The sequence below is a fragment of the Marmota monax genome, unplaced genomic scaffold, assembly GCF_021218885.2.
Source record: "Marmota monax isolate L192 unplaced genomic scaffold, Marmota_monax_Labrador192_F-V1.1 WCK01_AAM20220418_F8-fsc00074, whole genome shotgun sequence".
Taxonomy (NCBI): domain Eukaryota; kingdom Metazoa; phylum Chordata; class Mammalia; order Rodentia; family Sciuridae; genus Marmota; species Marmota monax.
Window position 1 is genome coordinate 8,925,988 of NW_026694232.1, and position 9,649 is coordinate 8,935,636.

The 9,649-nt window shown below is 35.7% G+C and overlaps 1 long non-coding RNA gene across 1 annotated transcript; it reads right to left on the reverse strand.

Moving 5' to 3' along the window:
- Nucleotides 1–232: 232 nt before the first annotated feature.
- LOC131425028 (uncharacterized) lies at nucleotides 233–9,186 on the reverse strand. Its single transcript, XR_009228824.1, has 3 exons — nucleotides 9,037–9,186; nucleotides 3,248–3,383; nucleotides 233–2,815 (listed from the first exon to the last, which is right to left on the reverse strand). It is a non-coding gene; the product is annotated as an uncharacterized LOC131425028 (long non-coding RNA).
- Nucleotides 9,187–9,649: the final 463 nt, after the last annotated feature.

Sequence of the window (9,649 nt, forward strand, 5' to 3'; positions counted from 1 at the left end):
TCCTGTTCCAGCTCTCGGTGGCCCAGAATAAACTTGAACCAAATGGGAAGATGCGGACGCGGCCGCCCCAGCGCGCGGGCCACGGGAGCCCGGGACCCATCTGCCCGCGCGCGGCCCGGCCGTCCGCCCCTTCCCCTGGCGCCCCAGGGACCCTCAAAGCCCGCGGCTCTGCCTGCTATGCAATCTGGGCTGCTTCTCCTTTGGGCTTTGAATGCTTCCTTTTAAACTCGCTGTTCAGTTACAACCAATTAGCCCTTTCCTTTTGCCCGGGCGATGAGTGGAAAGCGAAGAGCGCGGCCCGTGCGCCCTTCGCCAGCTCAGAGCCAACGCGCGGGTTCCTCACGGTGGGGCGGGGCAGCCACACCTCGCCTTGGTGAGCAGGGGTCAGCATGCGGGGTGGCCTTTATGCCAGCGTCCCCGCCCTTTGGTCTTCAAAGGCTTTTTTTATTGAATAGGTAAGATAAGGGTCGCCCCTTCGATGGCTTCATTAGGAAACTTACACCACAAATATAAAGACCACCCCGTATATTTTTCCATCATGGTGCGTGTATTGCTGTCCCCACTTTCGTCACTGCTGGTTATGGGAATGTTATAGGGTCTTCAGATAGGTTGTATGATTTTCGTCCCAGACGCAGGGATGAAGACACTAAAACTGTGCGGAGACATATTTATTTAAAGTTGTTTATCCAAGATGTAATTTGAATTTCATATTCAGATGAAATCACGAGTGTTTGAGACGAGCTTACAATAATTTTCTGATAAACCGTATTTTAGCTTTAAATGAGAACTTTATCATAATCTCCAAATTATTCAATCTTTCGTATGATGCAGACCCAAACAGATATAGATGAAATTTCTTTTCAAATTTAACATATTTCTGTTATATTTGTAAATGTGAAATAATTAGGAATTGACACCAAAATGGCTTTGTCTCATTCATCCAGAGTTCTACAAATGTACTTTTAATTCTATCCATTTCAAAATCCCTAGTAGGAACCGGGAAAAGACTGGAAGCTCTTGTTCCATCCACAACCAGTCACTGAAAACAATACCGTGGAGTGTTCAGTGCTGAGCTTGGAGTGCCCCTCTGTGGAAGAAGCTAGGCACTACAATTTTTCTTTCTTAAGGTGACTTGGTTGGGGCTGTTCTCCAGGGAGCCTTGTTTCTCATGCTCTCCTCACCGTAAAATCAGATGTCACTTTTCCGTTGACACTTAAGAATTGAACCTCTCTTTTTTCCTTATATTAAAACTTGAACATTTATTGAAAACAATGAATGAAGCCTTTTGTCTTCCTCTCTTCCCAAAACTCTCCAACTGAGGGTAAAACATTTTCTTGCAAAACCCACAGCTGTGCTCCTCCCCACGGTGGCATCTTGGGAGCAGATAAAAAGAAGTGGCAAGGAGCAACATGTGTATTGTTTCATGTGCCAGCTTTCCACAATTGGTAGTGGCTGCTACAGAGGCTACTGAGAACTGAGTTTGGACTTAGAAGGAAAAGAGAGGTATAATGCAGAAACTGGATTGATTACTGTGCTTCCAAGAAGCTGAAACCTGCCTTATTGATCTGTAATGGCATTGGCCATTGGCTTATTGTTGCTGAGTCTATTTGACTTATTTTAGTCTGTGTTTTAATCTTAAACTTTTACAAAAGCATTCATCATATCCCCTTTAACACTACCAAACAACAAATCCCATTTTTGTTTATGAGATACTTAGTAGCAAAAAGTTCTCCCTCCATAATTATCACTAAAGTCTCTCTCCTGGTTTTCCAGATGTTAGTCCAATCCATCCTTTCTCTACTATTTTGTTCCTCAATTTTAATTTGATCTGTGTGCCATTATGTGCTGTGTGCCACAATGATGCAGCTTATAAGCAGGAACTGGCAGAGAGTGTTATTACAACAACATAAACTGGAACTATCCTGGGAAAATAGGAACATATGGCTATCCTACCTAGAAATCCTAAAGTTCGAGGGAGAAGGTCACTGTTCCTTCATAGTACATGATGAACCACAAGGTTATCATGCACCTGCTACAGCTCCCCATAAAGTCACCACAGACTATGTTCCTCAGAAACAGGGTATGTGCTGCCTGATCATTTTCTCTTATTTGCTTGACAAGGTATTTCTAACTACAATCTCAGAGTCTTTGCAAGCTTCAAACTAACTCCTGAAGGAATTTTAAATATTTGGCACAAAAGGTTGCTTACTATTAGATCCTCAGATGTTTCATACAGAGATGACATTAAGTACCCCAGATGTCCAGAACAGTAATGCTTCCACTTAACCCAAATGATATGTTCCTAAAAATATATCAAGTGAATCACATTTTAATTTACTGCAAAACTGACTGAATAGTGAAACTGGCTCATAGTGAACCTCCTATAATTGTTGAACTCCTTTTAAAATGCAAAGAAATTTTTACATGCAAGATTTACTCTTGTAAATCTTGACTTCTATAGGCTTGGTTTTCTTACAACAGAGAAAGTGTGGCATAGAACTTTGGTTTTCATTAGAGGTGATAAAACTGAAGTCAGATGTTCAACTTATCTCAAATAGGAAATGTTTTCATTTGGTTACTTTTTACCACAAGGGACCAAACCCTGACTGGTCTTACAGAATGAAAGTAATACATTGGCTCATAAAAATGAAGCTCAGACATCAAGCAAGTGTTGATCCAGAGGCCCCAATAGTGTCACCAAAGTGCTTCTTTCCATTTCCTTCATTATCTTCCCAGTATTAGCTTCATCCTGAAGGTACATTAATGAAGCCACCAATTCAATCGCGGGTGCTCAAAGGACGTAATTCAGTGTTCTCTGAGAAGGAACAACATTTGAAAACACTGAGTCATCTGAAAAGAGATTTTTCCAAAAAGAAAATAATCTACAGATTGAACAGTATTTAAGAAGCAAAACTTTGTTTTGAACCCATTTAAGTCCACAGTGGAGGAACTTAACCTCCTTTTGGTTTTGATGCAAATGTTTATATGCCAGTAGGGGGAGCTGTGGTGAGTACCAACATGTATTCCTGGCCTTACACATCACACCAAACACTGTGCTAAGAGAAACTTGGCAAACATGTGATCTGGCCTCTTCAGTGTCTAGGGAAGTAACTGAGACCCAGAAACGGGAGAACATAAATTTCACGTTATGAGAACTAAAGAGATATTTTAAAGGTGAATGGGTATCAAGGCTCTGCACACTCAAATATATTATTTATCAAGAAGCAACTGAAGATCAGTGTCTTACCCAGAATTTCCCACACTCCAGACCAACTAGACCCCTGTGAAGCAGGGTACAGCGTAGTTTTTCGAGAGCAAGCACACTTTGTTCTGATATTTACAGCTGATACCCACAGCTTCTTCTTGGCTCAACTTGGTGTTTTCTGAATTGAAAAACATAGAGCATGATGTCATGTATTGTAGAAAATATAATTAGTATATTAAACTTATGATTTTACCAAGATTGTCATTTAGAATGAAATTATAGTTTCTCTATCAGCAACATTCTATCTTATATAATCTTTTTAACTTTAAATGTAGGTTCAGAAATAGCCATGAACCTTACACAGAATCAACCTTACACATCGAAAGACACTTTAACATGCTGCCGTATTCACAAAGTTTTGTATGCTCTGGATATTTCAAGGTTTAAGAGAAAAATTTTATAAAGCTTTAAAGACTATTAGTCTCATTAATGTTAGATCATTGTTTTTTTTTTTTTAACTTTTTAAAGAGACGGAGCTCATTGGCTTTCAGTCAGCAATGTTCTCACTCCTCTATTTGTTTTGCAAGGAACTTCAAGTTTCTTCTGTATATAATCTTCAATCTGCCAAATTGTATGCATGACTTGTGTTGGTGTTAAGAGATAATTGCTCATTTGAACATTCTAAATCGAGCCTTCCATGGCAAGTTTACATTCCTCATGCGAGATAAAGTGAATGAGGAGATCAGGAAACTGGAGCTATAGGGAACACTGCTTGATCATGGTGAGTAAGATACATTTCATTGTCCAAATTACCTTGTGTAAACTCATCTAAAGAACTAGTTGTAAATGTTCTAAACACTATTTTTTAAAATTCTCCAAAAAAGGGTTTCAAATTTCTTCTTCCAGCAGTTTGGAAAGATTAATTTTTGTGAAAGACCCCTACCCCACATACACACACAAAAAAAGTCTCAAATAAACTATCTTTTATTGCATTTCTAAATTTGTAAGGATAAAAGAAATCTTCAGCATACTCCCTCCAAAATTAAAATTTAAAAATGCAAGATAGTGAACAATAATAAAAAGGAGAAAATGGGTTGACCTAAAGACAAAAGCCAATACCAGATCTGTATAGCTGAATTAAATCTTGGACTAGAAGCAAGTTCATGTACTGAATCTGAAAGTCCCACATTAAGCTAAGATTTCAAAAAGACACTAAATTATTCTGGGGCAGTAGTTCCCCTGTTTCCTAGCAAAAGCAAAAATAAAAATTTCCTGGGGAAAACCTTTCCTAATGTATTCCCCCAAAATTCCCATAGATCAAAAGGAGGGATCAGGTTGTAGCTCAGCAGTAGAGCACTTGCCTAGCACATGTGAGGCACTGGGTTCAATCCTCAGCACCACATAAAAATAAACAAAGGTACTGTGTCAATTTCAAAAAAAAAAAAAAAAAAAAGAAAGAAAGAAATATGAGCTCAAAACTAAAAACAGCAAATACACATGAAGAGAAGGAACTATTATTGCAAGTCATCACTAATTACAAACAGATGGAATTCATATTTGAAATTGTCAGACACAGATTACAAAATTGCTTCCTGTAAACTGCAAATAATTAAAGATGTATATTTCTGAATCCTATAGATTTTTAAACAATTAAAAATGATTAATTATTAAGAAGCTGTCAAAAATATCTTGCAGATTTGAATAATATAAACAAAATAACGTTTAGAAATAAAACTATAATTGTTGAAAGATAATTTAACAGATGGCTTAAATTTCAGATTAGATGTAGATAAAGAGGAAATTAATGAACTGGAAGATATATCTGAAAGACATCTACAGGATCCAGTATAAAGAAAAAAAGGAGGGCTGGAGTTATAGCTCAGTGGTAGAGTGTTTGCCTAGCATGTTTGAGGCACTGGGTTCAATTCTCAGTACCGCATATAAATAAATAACAATAAAGGTCCATTGACAACTAAATATATATATATATATATTTCTTTTTTAAGGAGGTATATATAAAGATAGACAGCAAGAAAGAGAGATTAAAAGATAAAGGCTTTAAAATACAACCAGAGTACTAGAGAAGAAATAGAGATGATGGAGAAGCTGAAATATTTGTGAAGAAAATGACAAAGAATTGTTTAGAATTAAACAAGAATTAACAAGAAGTTAATGTATAACAAGCAATATAAATAGAAATCCATGAAGATGTACAATGTAGCGAAATGTAAGACCACAAAAGAAATTAAAATTAACCTGAAAGAAAGGGAATTATGGTTAGACTCTCAATAGTAACAATAGAAAATAAAAGAGGAATAACAACTCTAAAGTCTTAAGAAAATTTGTTAATTTAAAATTATGCATTCAGCAAAACCATCTTTTCAGAAATAAAATGAAAATGTCTCTATAGACACTATCAGTTGAACAAAAACCTAGAGAGTTTGTTACTAACAGATCTTCATCAGGGAAACTTCTAAAAGAGGTGCTTCCATAAGAAGGAAAGTTGTTGCAAAAGGAAAGTCTGAAATGCAAAAAGAATCAATTGATAATGATGTGAATGATCTTTTTTCATCATTTATATGAAAAAAGAGAACAAAAATGACGAGGAGGAAAAGTGAAAAAAGGGAAGGAGGAGGAAAAAAGGGAAGGAGGAGTTTAAAAGATAAAGATCAAGCTTTTGAATCAAAAGTGGGTAATATCCTAAGATTCTTATATTTTTCAGGAGAGTATTTAAATACTCTCACTTTAAACTTAAATTTAATATATCTGATAAAATGACAACCCTGATTACTAAAAGAAAAGAGCATACTATTTTAACCAGTGCAGGGGTAACATGTGATTAAGATAAAGATTTAACCAAGGAAAAAAAAATAAGTTAATTTTGAAAAGTCAAGAGGAACAAAGAAGCAAGAGCAAAAGACAGGCTGCACAGGGTGGTACACTCTTGTAACCCTGGGGACTCTGAAGGCTGACGCAGGAGGATGACAAGTTCAAAGCCAGCCTCAGCAACTTAGGGAGACCGTAGGCAACTTAGCAAGACCCTGTCTCAAAATATATGTTTTTAAAAAAGGGATGGGAATGTGGCTCAGTGGTTGAACACCCCTGGATTCAATTCTGGTAGCGAAAAAAAGAAAGTGAAAGACATAGGACAAATTTTATTTTGGTAGGTTCAAGTCCAAATATATCAATAATCACAACAAATATAAGTGAGTCAAACACCAATTTTTAAAATATAGTTCTCAAAATATAGCTATACTGTTTATAATAGTCACACCTAAAATATAAAGATGTGGAAAGATTCAAAATAGGAACATAAAATAAGAATTACCAGATGAATACCAAAATAATGCACAGAACATATTATTATTATTATTACTATTATTATTAGATAAAATAGAATGTAAAATAAAGAACATTATTGGGAATAGAGACAGGCACTACATAATCATCAAAGTTTTCAATTCACAGTGATTCTAACAATTTTAAACATGGGTACACAAAATTAAATTGCCTCAAAATAATGTACTTTGTACGACATCTCAGCACATTTCCAATAATTATTGAGAGTTTGAAAGACAGCAAATTAACACAGAGAAGTACTATTTAAACAACATATAAGATTGTTATAATTAACATATTTAATTATGTACCCAATAACTAGAGAACTTACATTTTTCTCAGACTCAAAGCAATGTTTCCAAAGATCAACTACTTACTTAGCAATAAAGCACATCTTAACATGTCTCAAAGAATCAGTATCATGCACACAATATTCTCTAGCAATAATACCATACAAAATTTAAAACACAATTACAAATTAAATGGAAGACTTCATTCAATGTCCCAACCGGCAGGACACATCAACGTGGGCGGTGAACCTAGGTGGGGAGGAATGAAGGGACAAGAGACACGAAGGATGACAGCAAGACAGGAATTCTGATCAAGCTGCAAATTTTTATTGTTCACACAGGGGTATTTATATGCTGGGGATAGGGAAGCTCTCTAATCAGCAATTGCTGGATGTGGGTGGTAAAACTGCCAGCTGCAAGATGTCTGATGATCCTGATAACTGCAGGATGTTCCAGGGAGATAGGTAGCTGCAGGATGTCTCCCAGGCAGGATGTCTCCCAGGGGGCTGTTTTTTGTAAATGTCAGGCTATTCTTTGAAGGAGAATTTCCTTCTAGCCCCTGACAATTCAAACCATACATTCAAGAAATCCTATGAATCCAAATCAGAATAAGTACAAAGGAAAGTACATCAGAGTAAAACAGTTGTAAACCAAAGACAAGGAGCACATTTTAAAAGCACCCAGAAAGAAAAAAAGACATTATCTTCAGAGGAGCAACAGTAAAACAAACAACCATCTCCTTAACAGAAACCATGAAAGTCAAAAAACTATGTGCTAAGAGAAAATAACAATAGCATGGCATTTTATATTCACTAAAAATATCCTTCAAGGATAAAAGCAAAATGTAGTTTTGGACATACAAAAATTAACTGAATTCTTCACCAGCAGACACGAATTAAGGGAAATGCTAACAGGTAGTCTTCAGACAGAAGGCACATGATCCCAGATGGAAGCACAAAGGTGCAAGAAGGAATTAATAATAATAAAGAGGATAAAGTGTGGTGAATATTAGTGAATATTTACTATGTAACACAATAAAAAATTGCCTTATGGGAAAATAATTGATAGATAATTACAATAATAGCACAAAAGTCAGAGAAAAGTAAGTAAAGTTGGAATGTTCTGAAGATTACAATCATTGCAACATGTGCAATTTTATTTACTAGTGTTGTACACATAGTGGACAAGTTCTCATGTAGAATATCTAGTCCATCTATATGTTTAGAAATGCTTGATTCATTTAAAAGTAGAAATAGTAGAATAAAACTTTTATAAACAGCTTTTAAAACCTGATGAGAAACACTGTGTTTGGAATTGTTAAACCACCTCTGAACTGAATACCATCTGTACTTGTTCATTGGGTTGAGGAAGATTGGAGAAAAGAAATTGCAAAAGAAGTTCTGTTGGCATGTGCTAAAAAAAATCTCAGCTTATCTATTGTCCTGTTCTTTAGAAATATATATATCTTCATTGTGTTATCTGAGAAGGCCTAAAAGAAACAACATCCTAGAAGCAATGAACACCCCTAGCACCCAGATCTTGATCTTTAATATCAACTTCCAATAAAATAAAAAGAACTCAGAAGGACTTCTCAGAGAAATGACTAACTGGGACAAGGACAGCAAATATACAAGTAATGCCAGAAAGAAAGAGTTCAAATGCACACACAAGTGCGTGCACACACACTGATGGGAATATTTCAAAAGGACATAGGAATCAACTGAAAGAGCTCCTAATGGCCAAAGCTAAAACAATTTATGCAACAAAATAAATGAAGTAGTACTGGGTTGTAGCCCAAAATATTAAATGTTGAATATCTGTGAGCCCATACTGATATAAATAAACCAATGAATAAATGAACACAAGCCAAAAGAAACAAATGTCCAATACAAAGGAATTTCAAATAAATTACATAGGTACTCCACCCTAAAGGAAGAGGAGCAAAGTCTATGTATAAGAAACTTTCTTTCAAAGAACAGTAGAGAAAGTAAGGAAAGGAAGTGAGAAAAGAATATTTTTATGAAACTTGATAAACACTCTTTCAACCAGGAGAGCAAGGTCAACTTCAACAGTCATAAAACATATTGATAGTACTTGATATTATATGATGACAGTGGCCCTTTCTAAAACCTTTTAACAGCAGCCTAATCATTTTAAAAAAAAATACAGTAAGTTACAATAGAGGGGCATCCTACACCATACCTGACTGGTATGCCTTAAAATTGCTGAAGTCATTAAAAACAGGGACTATCAAGAAGAATAAAGGAACATGACAACTGTGATGAGGTATCCTGGATGAGATCCTGAAACAGAAAAATTACATTAGACAAAAACTAAGTATACTTTCAGAGCCTATGAAATTCAGTAATAACATATCAATATTGATCATTAATTATACCAACATAACACTAATGTATGATGCTAACAACAGGGGAATCAAGGGGCAGAGGCTAGGTATATAGGAACTCTGTACCATCTGCTCAGTTTTTCTGAAACCAAAATGCATTCTGAAAATAAAGATTAGTTTTTAAAAGGCAAGATAAATGTAAACTAACTGAACAGATGAGAAAAATGGAAAGCTATAAAATAAGACAGTAAGCACATATCCAATTATATCAGTAATCTCATTAAATGTAAAGAGATGAATGCTTCCAAATTTTTTAAATATTTTTTATTGTAGTTGGACACAATACCTTTATTTTATTTATTTATTTTTATGTGGTGCTGAGGATCAAACCCAGCGCCTGACACATGCTAGGCAAGCGCTCTACCACTGAGCCACAACCCCAGCCCCAAATGCTTCCAATTTAAAAAC